This window comes from Oncorhynchus keta, chromosome 15 (assembly GCF_023373465.1).
Source record: "Oncorhynchus keta strain PuntledgeMale-10-30-2019 chromosome 15, Oket_V2, whole genome shotgun sequence".
NCBI classification, from domain to species: Eukaryota; Metazoa; Chordata; class Actinopteri; order Salmoniformes; family Salmonidae; genus Oncorhynchus; species Oncorhynchus keta.
This window is the reverse complement of record NC_068435.1, coordinates 27,043,408-27,057,982: the sequence shown is the minus strand read 5'-3', so window position 1 is coordinate 27,057,982 and position 14,575 is coordinate 27,043,408. Positions and strand designations below refer to the sequence as shown.

Sequence of the window (14,575 nt, the reverse complement as noted above, 5' to 3'; positions counted from 1 at the left end):
TATTTGTCTATCTTGTTTGATTAACAAGAGTGAAAAGGGGGAAAAAAAAGAGTGAAATAACGTTTCAATAAAATTAATACTTTACAATGGTGTTTGTTTCTAATGGTTGTCACTAGAAACACTGTTTAGCCCAAATACATCCTTGCCCTCTCTGGGAAATTCTTACTAAATTCTTACTTCTCACCAATATTTATGGTCTCTATACAATGAGCACCAAAAGTATTGGGACAGTGACACATTTTTTGTTATTTTAGCTCTGTACTCCAGCATTTTGTATTTGAAATTATACAATGACGATGAGGTTAAAGTGGAAACTGTCAACTTTAATTTGAGGATATTTTCATTGATTTCGGGTGAATCGTTTATAATTACAGCTATTTTTGTACACAGTCCTCCCATTTTAAGGGACCAAAAGTGGGACAAATTCACTTATGTGTATTAAAGTTGAAGTAGTCAAAAGTGTAGTATTTGGTCCCATATTCCTAGCACGCAATGATTGCATCAAGCTTGTGACTCAACAAACTTGTTGGATGCATTTGCTCTTTGTTCAAATCAAATTTTATTGGTCACATACACATGCTTAGCAGATGCTATTGCGGGTGTAGTGAAATGCTTGTGTTTCTAGCTCCAACAGTGCAGTAATATCTAACAATCTCACAACAATACAAACAAATCTAAAGTACAGGAATGGAATAAAGAATATTTAAATATTTGGACGAGCAATGCGGAGAGGTGTTACAGAATAATTTTAAACCGTCCCCTCGCCCATACCCGGGCGCGAACCAGGGACCTTCTGCACACATCAACAACAGTCACCCTCGAAGCATCGTTACCCATCGCTCCACAAAAGCCGCGGCCCTTGCAGAGCAAGGGGAACTACTACTTCAAGGTCTCAGAGCAAGTGACGTAACCGATTGAAACGCTATTTAGCGCACACCGCTAACTAAGCTAGCCGTTTCACATCCGTTACAGAGGCATTGACTAAAATACAATAGAATATAATAGAATACAGTATTTATTTATGAGATGAGTAATGCAAAATATGTAAACATTATTAAAGTGTCCAGTGATTTCAAGTCTATGTATATAGGGTAGCAGCCTCTAAGGTGCTAGTGATGGCTATTTAACAGTCTGATGGCCTTCAGATAGAAGCTGTTTTTCAGTCTGTCGGTCCCAGCTTTGATGCACCTGTACTGACCTCGCCTTCTGGATGATAGCGGGGTGAACCGGCAGTGGCTCGGGTAGTTGTTGTCCTTGATTGTAGGTGTCCTAGAGGGCAGGTAGTTTGCCCCCAGTGATGCCTTGGGCAGACCGCACCACCCTCTGAAGAGCCCTGCTGTTGCAGGCACTGCAGTTGTCGTACCAGACGGTGATACATCCCAACTGGATGCTTTGGTTGTGTTTCAGATTATTTTGTGCCCATTATAGATAGTCCTGAATGAATCGTGAATAATGATGAGGTTTAAAGTTACAGACACACAAATATCATACCTCCAAGACATGCTAACCTCTCACCATTACAATAACAGGGGAAGTTAGCATTTTGTGGAGGGATGATATTTATGCCTCATGAAATTCTCACTAATCATTATACACGATTCATTCAGAACTCTCAGTAATCATGATAGCATCCACATTAATGTAGAATTGTTTAGAACCATTCCATTATCATTTACAGTAAATGTGTCACTTTTGGAGCACACTGTAACTCTCCTTGTTATTCACACTCAGCATCATTTTCTTCTTGAAAATCAATAATAGATGAACCAAGAAAATGATGATCACCCCCGAACCTTAAAAAGTCCACTCCTTCGTTCCCTCCCTCAGCTCCTCAAGTAAGGTTCTATTTCTATTTTTATCTCTAGTCATTAAATAACAGCTCATAAGAATGAAGAGTCAGAGTCAGTCTGAATAATCGATTCTGCCATCCTCAGTCGCCCAGTCTTATAAATAGAGTCAGGCCCGGTGCTGCATTAGTGGGAGAGGGACTGATTGGACTACATTTGCTGTGTGAAAAAAAGAGCTTAGACCTCTTGTAACAAAAACTACTCCTGATTACCTTGGTTGGCTAAAACAGTGGGCCGCAAGCTACTCGAACCAATACCTACTGTATAATGATTACATTACCTTTCCAATGATTACACCTTAGAAATAGATTTAACTGAAAATAACCCCTCTATGAATTTAAAGAGATAAGTAAATTACTCAGCAACACACATCTAAAGTATTGTCTAGGCCTGCATCTTACATAAACCAAGTGAAAATGGTGGGTTTATTAATTCATAATTCCCTCTTCATTCAATGTTTTGGAAAGCAAGAGAGAGCATAAAGGAGAAGATGAGACTGGAGTGAGAGTTATAGGCTTTTTATAGACACTGCCTTGAATGAATTACTTCCAATGAGCAGCAGAGTCAGATTAGAGTCTTGTAATAGGGCTTCCAATTAAGCCTGACAGACTGCACTGGGGAAAGCAAATGGCGTCGAAGCGATACCCTCTCCAGATTAAAGGAATAGAATTTCACATTGTGACACTGTGCATTGCATTACATTGCACATACAATGTACATCGGTATATACCAGATATAGGATTGTAAAGCATGTGATCCTTTAAGCGTCAACATTGTATCAGCGGCTTCATGAGTTCCCTGAATCAAATTGTTGCAAATTGTCATTCTCTCACATTGATGCTGTCAGTGTTTTAGTACTATATCTCTTGACACAATGATGAAAATAATCATGGCCTCTAAACCTTCAAGCTGCATACTGGACCCTATTCCATCTAAACTACTGAAAGAGCTGCTTCCTGTGCTTGGCCCTCCTATGTTGAACATAATAAACGGCTCTCTATCCACCGTATGTGTACCAAAATCACTAAAAGTGGCAGTAATAAAGCCTCTTGAAAAAGCCAAACCATGACCCAGAAAATATAAAAAACTAATCGGCCTATATCGAATCTTCCATTCCTCTCAACATTTTTAGAAAAGGCTGTTACCTTCCTGAAGACAAACAATGTATACGAAGTGCTTTAGTCTGGTTTTAGACCCCATCATAGCGCTGAGACTGCACTTGTGAAGGTGGTAAATTACCTTATAATGGCATCAGACTGAGGCTCTGCATCTGTCCTCGTGCTAATAGACCTTAGTGCTGTTTTTGATACCATCGATCACCACATTCTTTTGGAGAGATTGGAAACCCAAATTGGTCTACACAGACAAGTTCTGGCCTGGTTTAGATCTTATCTGTCGGAAAGATATCAGTTTGTCTTTGTGAATGGTTTGTCCTCTGACAAATCAACTGTAATTTTCAGTGGACCACTATTGTTTTCACTATATATTTTACCTCTTGGGGATGTCATTCGAAAACATAATGTTAACTTTCACTGCTATGCGGATGACACACTGCTGTATATTTCAATGAAACATGGTGAAGCCCCAAAATTGCCCTCGCTAGAAGCATGTGTTTCAGACATAAGGAAGTGGATGGCTGCAAACTTTATACTTTTAAACTCCGACAAAAGAGAGATGCTTGTTCTACGTCCCAAGAAACAAAAAGATCTTCTGTTGAATCTGACAATCAATCTTAATGGTTGTACAGTCATCTCAAATAAGTGTGAAGGACCTCGGTGTTACTCTGGACCCTGATCTCTGGACCCTGATCTCTCTTTTGAAGAACAAGACTGTTTCAAGGACAGCTTTTTTCCATCTATGTAACATTGCAAAAATCAGAAACTTTCTGTCCAAAAATGATGCAGAAAAATTAATCCATGATTTTGTCACTTCTAGGTTAGACTACTGCAATGCTCTACTTTACGGCTACCCGGATAAAGCACTAAATAAACTTCAGTTCGTGCTAAATACGGCTGCTAGAATCCTGACAAGAACCAACAAATTTGATCATATTACTCCAGTGCTAGCCTCCCTACACTGGCTTCCTGTCAAGGCAAGGGCTGATTTCAAGGTTTTACTGCTAACCTACAAAGCATTACATGGGCTTGCTCCTACCTATCTCTCTGATTTGGTCCTGCCGTACATACCTACACGTACACTACGGTCACAAGACGCAGGCCTCCTAATTGTCCCTAGAATTTCTAAGCAAACAGCTGGAGACAGGGCTTTCTCCTATAGAGCTCTATTTTTATGGAATGGTCTACCTACCCATGTGAAAGACGCAAACTCGGTCTCAAACTTTAAGTCTGTACTGAAGACTCATCTCTTCAGTGGGTCATACGATTGAGTGTAGTCTGGCCCAGGAGTGTGAAGGTGAACGGAAAGGCTCTGGAGCAACGAACCGCCCTTGCTGTCTCTGCCTGGCCGGTTCCCCTCTTTCCACTGGGATTCTCTGCCTCTAACCCTATTACAGGGGCTGAGTCACTGGCTTACTAGGGCTCTTTCATATCGTCCCTACGAGGGGTGCATCACTTGAGTGGGTTGAGTCACTGATGTGACCTTGCTGTCTGGGTTGGCGCCCCCCCTTGGATTGTGCCGTGGCGGAGATCTTTGTGGGCTATACACGGCCTTGTCTCAGAATGGTAAGTTGGTGGTTGAAGATATCCCTCTAGTGGTGTGGGTGCTGTGCTTTGGCAAAGTGGGTGGGGTTATATCCTTCCTGTTTGGCCCTGTCCGGGGGTGTCGTCGGATGGGGCCACTGTCTCCTGACCCCTCCTGTCTCAGCCTCCACTATTTATGCTGCAGTACTGCAGTACTGCTGTACTTCTCCTTCTCCTGTCCTATCCGGTGTCCTGTGTGAATTTAAGTATGCTCTCTCTAATTCTCTCTTTCCCTCTCGCAGAGGACCTGAGCCCTAGGACCATGCCTCAGGACTACCTGACATGATGACTCCTTGCTGTCCCCAGTCCTCCTGGCCGTGCTGCTGCTCCAGGTTCAACTGTTCTGCCTGTGATTATTATTATTTGACCATGCTGGTAATTTATGAACATTTGAACATCTTGGCCATGTTCTGTTATAATCGTCACCCGGCACAGCCAGAAGAGGACTGGCCACCCCACATAGCCTGGTTCTTTGAGATATCAGCTGATGTACGAAGGGCTATATAAATAAATTTGATTTGATTGTAATTGTCTTTATGTCTCAGACTTTGGGTAAGAACTAGCTGATATCTTTCAACTTATTTGGGAGAGGGGATGAGCTGCTGCTAATGCTGTAGGTGGTGGTATGGAGGTTTAGGCCTAGCTAGTATTGATTTATCCCTCTTCATATTGTACCTTTGGGAGATTGAGAGAGGTGCAGAGGCACTTAGGATATTAAACAGGTTGCAAACTTTAGTGGGCCAAACCTTTTAGTGATGTCATTAATTAAACTGGCATTGTGTACATGGGCACTGGCTGGCAGCAGAGGCAGACAGCGGGGGAATGCAGTGTAGCTGGAAGGCTCACTCTCAGAGAACAACCAGTGCCAATTAATGATGCAATGGCGCTAAATTCCCATAGATGCAAACTTTTCATGAGTCTTTCTCAAAAGACTCCATTACTGTAGACCTTGACTGTTTTTTTTAATAGCATGAGGTCCAAGTGGATAACCATTCTGCTGAACTACACTAACACATTTTTCACATTTGGCCATAACCTTTCACAAGCTCATGAATATGCTGGGAAAGCTATACATCACTTCCTCTTCAGAAGACTTTCCCCGCCTTTGAACACCATAGCAAAACCCACTCCGGAGTCACACTAACATATCTTACATCAAATGTTAACATGATGCCCCCAGGCAACATCCATGCCTACATGATCATTATCCATATCCGGCTTGAAGGACAATGAAAAAGAGTATCGTGTGGCAGACCGACCAGAAGTTTTACCAATATTTTCACTCAATATAGTCATGTAAATGTAATTTTCTCTCAATATATGATTCTTGCCCTCAAAGTAATGGAAACTGGAACCTGTTCCTTCTCCAAGACAATGAACAATCAATATAGCTTCTAGGAACATGTTATCTGAAACATTCAATCATAGTTTCTGCCATTACAGCAGCCAACAGCTCCTGTATTTGTCCAAGCCTACAGTATGAACAAAATAAATGATTTCTTTTAGCACATGATATGCTCACAACCATAAATGTTTTATGTGCTATTAATGGTTGTTTCAAAATCTATTAACACCCATTCCTGGGAGGTTCATTTGTCATAAAACGTAGATCAATATTTTACAATTAAATACTTTTTTTTGCCACTGTATCATTTTCTAATGGATTTTCCATTTTCTTTCCTCCATGTTAATGAAATGCTGCATTAGGAACCAATTTTATACTTCGAAGAATGTGAGGTACTTTATTCCTGATGTACAGTATAAGGAATAAAATCACTGTATTTAAATTCAAGCAAATTTGTAATTCTATACACAGGAATCAATCACTCGATTTAGTCCAATGGCTTCATATGCACACTTGCACACTTCCTTAATTCTCTTCTCACTTTGTGCCTACCACCCTGTCATGCTTTCATACATCACACAATGTTGTTTGCCAATTCGCCTCAGCTTCTTGTCAATAGTAAATCAAGCAAGAAACCTATAAAAACCTGATAGTTTGAAAAAAGCTATAAGAGAAGGATTATAGCATTTTCAACATGTCTCAATTAAATAGAATATCAACACAATACACTAACATTTTATGTGGACTTAGTACAAGTATCTTGTGTGCAGCACTGAGAACATACTGGCTCATGTCAGATTTATAGTCACTTAAAACTACTATGATATTTTTCCTACGAGTTCATTTGAGTTACCTGTCCTATAGCAAGGTGACTGTTGAGCGACCACTGGTCTCAGACCAGATAATTGCAGAGAGACATACACGGGCGTGTGAGTTTGATGGTCTACTATGTGCAACGTTATGAGGCACTTCAAATTAATGATATATCATGTCAATTGTGCTGTTCTTGAGCTGCTTATAGTGGGTAACCATTACAATCCATTAAAAAGGAAATACAATGACTGTAATAGAGTACTATGACTGGTTAAATGGACGTTCTATGTATGGTTTCTTGCAATTAAAATAAAAAAATCAAGAACAAAAATAGGCCCACACATACTTTAAGATGGACCTTGCTGCTCTCGATTCCAAGTGGTCTTGACTTCTTAATAAAACATGTCATGGTACAGATGTAGTAACCTAATTTGATCGCCCTTTTGTTGCTGAAAATTTGGAGGAAATTCTGATGAGCTTCGTGATTTGCATCAATTCAGTGAAAACATACGTTCAAATCCTGTTGCTACAGGATTATTTTTCTGTGACAATATGGGTCAAATTAAGATCCTACATCTATCTGTATGTATATTTTAATCATTGCTAGCCAGCCGTAGCTTCTTTATGGTCTGCCAAGGAAACCAAGGGCTCCTAAGATGTATATATTTTTAACTATAGTAAATACGACAGTATTTAATTTACATATACCCTGCCTATTTCCATCCCCCATATCCCAATTTGTGTGACCGTAAGTGAGAAACATACATGCCAGGTATAGACCATATATTGTGTTCCCTACAGGTTATAGTATACTGTAGTATTTCCTAAAGTATTTTAGTTTTATTATCTTTGACATAGTAGTGGGGGACTTTCTACTTGAGGAATCCTATTGGAGAAATACTAAAAGAGCACATTTTCAATAACCTGTAGAGAGAGAGTTCTCCTCTTTCTATAACCTGTAGGGAAGATATAAACACGATATATGTTCTATACATGTAGGTTTCTCACATCATCTGATGGAGTCTTGGTTGCTATAATGGACAGAAAATGATGGCATCAATCTTAAAGGTAACTAGACTCAATGAAATTACGTTGCCACGAGCAGCACCGTAGATATTGAGATGAGCGAGATGCAAAACTGCTCTCACACAGTCGGGTTCGCTTTACACTGTTCACAGCAGGACCAAAACCGCAGAGAAATTGAGCCTCGCGCTTCAACACCAGTTGCGGAAATTGACCCACTATAGTCCGGCACAGTGGACGTGTCATAATACCCATAAAACCTAGTGGTAAAATCCGGTAATCGTTTCAATCGTTTTTTTCCCCGTTCATTTTTGCATCTGGGATTTTAAAACTACTTCATATAAGGTCTGTGTTTCGTGTAGACTTACCCTGGGGTGACGTTTTGATAGCCATGTAATTCTCTCTCGGATAAGGTGAGTTTTATCAATATATTCGCCTCAATTTACTCAAAAAAATGAAATGCTTATCAGCAACAGAGAAGTCCTCAGCAAGACTACAAATTCCTGCAGGAAGCTCCTGCACGTCATCTCTAGCCAACACTGTCATGCTGTGTTCAAAACAAGTGGGAACTTGGAAAAATAGAGGTCAAATCATGACGTCAGTGATCTAAAGGTCGGAAAGTCAGAGCTCTAGAAAGTGGCCCGAGTTCCCGAGTTGGAATTCTGAGTTGGATGACCGTTCAAATACATTTTTTCCCAGTCAGAGCTATTTTCCAGAGCTCCTAGTTGTTTTGAATGCACTTTAGTCGGAAGTCTGAAATTTCCCAACTCCCAGTTGTTTTGAAAGCGGCATCAGCTACCGTTCATCAGCGATCAGAGACCCCTGTCCAAACCATTAACTCTTTCCGTTGCCTTTATTTTTTTTCATACAATTGTTTTTTCTTACTTTTACCACTTTTTCTCCCCAATTTCGTGACATCCAAATGGTAGTTAGTCTTGTCCCATTGCTGCAACTCCCCTACGGACTCGGGAGAGGCGAAGGTTGAGAGCCAAGCGTCCCCCGAAACACCACCCTGCCAAGCCGCACTGCTTCTTGACACACTGCTTGCTTAACCCGGAAGCCAGCCACACCAATGTGTGGTAGGAAACACCGTCCAGCTGGCGACCGAAGTCAGCTTGCAGGCGTCTGGCCCACCACAAGGAGTTGCTAGAGCATGATGGGACAAGGAAATCGCGGCCGGCCAAACCCTCCCCTAACCCGGACAACGCTGGGCCAATTGTGTGCCGCATCACGGGTCTCCCAGTCACTGCCGGCTGTGACACAACCTGGGATCAAACCCGGGTCTGTAGTGACCCCTCAAGCACTGCAAGCACGGATACCAGACTTAGATGAGTCGTAACTCAATTCTAGTATGTTGTCTAAAGAATCTGACTTTTGTAGAACATCCCGCCTGTATTGTAGTTTCATGCATTCACACAGTCTTGATTTACAGTGGGGCAAAAAAGTATTTATTCAGCCTCCAATTGTGCAAGTTCTCCCACTTAAAAAGATGAGGGAGGCCTGTAATTTATCATAGGTACAATTCAACTATGACAGACAAAATGGAAAAAAAAAGAAAATCACATTGTAGGATTTTTAAAGAATTTATTTGCAAATTATGGTGGAAAATAAGTATTTGGTCAATAACAAAAGTTTATCTCAATAGTTTGTTTTCTGTAAGTCTTCACAAGGTTTTCACACACTGTTGCTGGTATTTTGGCCCATTCCTCCATGCAGATCTCCTCTAGAGCAGTGATGTTTTGGGCCTATTAATGGGCAGCACGGACTTTCAACTCCCTCCAAAGATTTTCTATGGGATTGAGATCTGGAGACTGGCTAGGCCACACCAGGACCTTAATTCTTCTTACGAAGCCACTCCTTCGTTGGCCGGGCGGTGTGTTTGGGATCATTGTCATGCTGAAAGACCCAGCCATGTTTCATCTTCAATGCCCTTGCTGATGGAAGGATGTTTTCACTCAAAATCTCACGATACATGGCCCCATGCATTCTTTCCTTTACACGGATCAGTCGTCCTGGTTCCTTTGCAGAAAAACAGCCCCAAAGCATGATGTTTCCACCCCCATGCTTCACAGAAGGTATGGTGTTTGGATGCAACTCAGCATTCTTTGTCCTCCAAACACGACGAGTTGAGTTTTTACCAAAAAGTTATATTTTGGTTTCATCTGACCATATGACATTCTCCCAATCTTCTTCTGGATCATCCAAATGCTCTCTAGCAAACTTCAGACGGGCCTGGACATGTACTGGCTTAAGCAGGGGGAAACGTCTGGCACTGCAAGATTTGAGTTCCTGGCGGCGTAGTGTGTTACTGATGGTAGGCTTTGTTACTTTGGTCCCAGCTCTCTGCAGGTCATTCACTAGCTCCCCCTGTGTGGTTCTGGGATTTTTGCTCACCATTCTTGTGATCATTTTGACCCCACGGAGTGAGATCTTGCATGGAGCCCCAGATCGAGGGAGATTATCAGTGGTCTTGCATGTCTTCCATTTCCTAATAATTGCTCCCACAGTTGATTTCTTCAAACCAAGCTGCTTACCTATTGCAGATTCAGTCTTCCCAGCCTGGTGCAGGTCTACAATTTTGTTTCTGGTGTCCTTTGACAGCTCTTTGGTCTTGGCCATAGTGGAGTTTGGAGTGTGACTGTTTGAGGTTGTGGACAGGTGCCATTAATACAGGTAACGAGTGGAGGACAGAGGAGCATCTTAAAGAAAAAGTTCAGGTCTGTGAAAGCCAGAAATCTTGCTAGTTTGTAGGTGACCAAATACTTATTTTCCACTATAATTTGCAAATAAATTCATTAAAATCCTACAATGTGATTTTCTGGATTTTTTTTCTCTCATTTTGTCTGTCATAGTTGAAGTGTACCTATGATGACAATTACAGGCCTCCTCTTACACAATTGGTGGCTGACTAAATACTTTTTTGCCCCACTGTATCTAGCTAGTTAACATTAGCTTACCGTTCTTCTAGTCAGACTTTTTAAAGTGGTAGCTAACCACCTATCCATGCCATGGTGCCGGCCTAACGTTTGCTAGCAAGTCTGACTACGCGAACGGTGAGTTAACGTTAACTAGCTAACTTTAGCTAAATATCCCTTCCTTGGTGGGCTAACGCTAGCTAGCATGTCCCCACGTGAAAAGGTATGACCTACAAACCGTGTGCTAATGTTAACTAGGGGCGGCAGGGTAGCCTAGTGGTTAGAGTGTTGGACTAGTAACCGGAAGGTTGCAAGTTCAAACCCCCTAGTTGACAAGGTTCAAATCTGTCGTAGGCAAAAGGACGCTGGAAATACATCTAAAATACCAGTTAGGTTAATTTTAGGTTCTGAATGAAAGGTGAAAATACATATTTTCGGGAAGTTGAAAATATGTATTTTCCAGATGTTGAATTTAGATTCATTACTGGTTTTGAATGAAAGAAAATATGTATTTTCCGATCTTTGAAAAGACGTTTCCATACATTAAAATATATTTTTTTACAGACGCTGAAATCAGAGTAATCTTCAGTTCTGAATGAAACAGATGTTGAAAATACATCTTCTTTGGTCATGGATTCTATGGCCAAATTTCAACTGCATATACAGTGCATTCAGAAAGTATTCAGATCCCTTAACTTTTTCCCCCTCATCAATCTACACAAAATATCCCATAATGACAAAGCAAAAACAGGTTTTTAGAAATGTTTGCAAATGTATGAAAAAATAAAAAAATGAAATATCACATTTACATAAGTATTCAGATCCTTTACTCAGTACTTTGTTGAAGCACCTTTGGCGATTACAGCCTCAAGTCTTCTTGAGTCAGGTTCAAGTCCTGGCTCTGGCTGAGACTTGTCCCGAAGCCACTCCTGCGTTGTCCTGGCTGTGTGCTTAGGGTTGTTGTCCTGTTGGAAGGATATTCTTTGCCCCAGTCTGAGGTTGAGAGCGCTCTGGAGCAGATTTTCATCAAGGATCTCTCTGTACTTTGCCCCGTTCATCTTTCCCTCGATCCTGCCTAGTCTCCCAGTCCCTACCTCTGAAAAACATCTCCACAGCATGATGCTGCCACCACCGTGCTTCACCGTAGGGATGGTGCCAAGTTTCCTCCAGACGTGACACTTGGCATTCAGGACAAAGAGTTCAATCTTGATTTCATCAGACCAGAGAATCGTGTTTCTCATGGTCAGAGTCCTTTAGGTGCCTTTTGGCAAACTCCAAGCAGGCTGTCATGTGCCTTTACTGTGGAGTGGCTTCTGTCTGGCCACTCCACCATAACGGTCTGATTGGTGGAGTGCTGCAGAGATGGTTGTTTTTCTGGAATGTTCTCCCATCTCCACAGAGGAACTCTGGAGCTCTGTCAGAGTGACCATCGGGTTCTTGGTCACCTCCCTGACCAAGGTCCTTCTCCCCCAGCTGCTCAGTTTGGCCAGGCAGCCAACTCTAGGAAGAGTCTTCGGTGGTTCCAAACTTCTTCCATTTAGGAATGATGAAGGCCACTGTGTTCTTGGGGCGCTTCAATGCTGGAGACATTTTTTTGTGCCCTTCCCCAGATCTGTGCCTCGACACAATCCTGTTTCGGAGCTCTATGGACAATTCTTTCAACCTCATGGCTTGGTTTTTGCTCTGGCATGCACTGTCAACTGTGGGACCTTATATAGACCTTTCCAAATCATGTCCAATCAATTGAATTTACCACAGGTGGACTCCAATGAAGTTGTAGAAACATCTCAAGGATGATCAATGAAACAGGATGCACCTGAGCATAATTTCGAGTCACATAGCAAAGGGTCTGAATACTAAGGTATAAGGTATGTTTTTTATATTTAATACATTTTCTAAAAATGTCTAAAAAAAAACGTTTTTGCTTTGTTATTATGGGGTATTGTGTTTAGATACACTAATATTGATTTAATTTTTTTAAAGGATTTAACGTTCCGAATGCAACGTATACACTGAATGTAGAAGAAATTATGAACTACATCTCTTTCCATGACATAGACTGACCAGGTGAAAGATGTGATTCCTTATTGATGTCACTTGTTAATTCCACTTCAATCAGTGCATGGATTTTTAAGCCTTGAGACATGGATTGTGTATGTGTGCCATTCAGTGGGTGAATGGGCAAGACAACATATTTAAGTGCCTTTGAACGGGGTATGGTAGTAGGTGCCAGGCGCAATGGTTTGTGTCAAGAACTGCAACTCTGTTGGGTATTTTATGCTTATGCTCAACAGTATCCCGTGTGTATCATGAATGGACCACCACCCAAATGACATCCAACTTGACACAACTGTGGGAAGCATTGGAGTCAACATGGGCCAGTATCCCTGTGGAACACTTGACACCTTGTAGAGTCAATATCCCTACCAATTGAGGCTGTACTGTGAGCAAAAGGTGGGTGCAACTCAATATAAGCAGGGTGTTCTGAATGTTTTGTACACTCAGTGTATTCTCAATGAAATAAACATCATATAACAAATTATTTTTCAATCCATTTAATATAGGAAACAGGAGCCGAAGATTGCAACATATATTATGTATTATTGCTTCCATCTGTCACATGCACTTATGTTTTGTTATTATTAATACAAAAAAATAAAATAAATTACAGCTTTAAAACTGTCAGTGATGATTTTCAAAGTAGTCCAACCTCCAGAATAAACCAACAGAGCACTTCAACAACAATCACATTCTCAGTATCGGTAACATAAATATGTTTTCCTTGCTATGACTGTGATATGTTGTTATTTATCTACCTTAGTTGACTGTAAGTCGCTCTGGTCAAGAGCGTCTGCTGTATGACCAAAATGTAAATGGATATTATTCTAATGAGCTCCACCCCCAAACAAGTACACATTTGGTCTTCCCGGACCTGACTAAATCTGAACAAATAATAGGCGTATAGACAATGTTTCAGAAGCTTCAACAGCACAGTACAGTACGGCTCAGTACAGTAGAGTACAGTATGGAACAGGGCAGTAGAGAACAGGGTACAGTAGAGTTTGATTCAATAAAGTACAGTACAACTTAATTCAGTAGAGTGCAGTACAGTAGAGTACAGCAGAGTACAATAGAGTACAGTTTAATTCAGTAGAGTACAGTTTAGTTCAGTAGAGTTGAGTACATTATAGTAAAGTAGGGTGCAATACAGTACATTATACTGTACTATACTCTACTGTGCCCTTCTGTACTGAACTATACTTTGCTCTACTGTATTTTACTGTACTTTACTTTACTGTACTGTAATACAGAAGGTCCCAAAATGTTTCATTCAGGCATTGGGGAACATACAGTACCAGTCAAAAGTTTGTACACACCTACTCATTCCAGGGTTTTTCTTATTTTTAAAATATTTTTTATATACATTGTAGAATAATAGTGATGACATCAAAACTCTGAAATAACACATGGAATCATGTGCAACCAAAAAAATGTTAAACAAATCAAAATATGTTTTAAATGTTTGATTCTTCAAAGTAGCCACCCTTTGCCCTGATGACAGCTTTGCACACTCTGTCTTTACAAATATGATTCAACTGACGCTTTATTGGTAGAACTTATCGATTTTAACACTGGTTGGTGATGTCGACGTGAAAGGTTATGAGGTTCCATTGAATGGTGGCTGGGAAAAAGATTATGAAATAGAAATTAATCTCATTTGTGGCAAGAATTAACACACATTCCTATGCACATTTCCCATAAAATCCTCTTTTGTTAGTCGTTCAGTGCAGAGTTGCAGACACTCCGTGTTGTTCTCTCTAATGGGCCATTTAAAGGGCCCTAAAGTCACGCTGATGAGAAAGTAGTTTTGACCGAAACAGGATAACATATTTTATCTGAATGTTTATAAAATGGCGGCGTTGTTTTTTTCTC

General features: G+C 40.8%; 1 long non-coding RNA gene across 1 annotated transcript; it reads left to right on the top strand.

The window, feature by feature from the left end:
* Positions 1–8,035: 8,035 nt before the first annotated feature.
* On the top strand, positions 8,036–13,352 carry LOC118395114 (uncharacterized). The gene is made up of 3 exons (XR_004827895.2): positions 8,036–8,140; positions 12,937–13,096; positions 13,207–13,352. It is a non-coding gene; the product is annotated as an uncharacterized LOC118395114 (long non-coding RNA).
* The last annotated feature ends 1,223 nt before the right edge of the window (positions 13,353–14,575 follow it).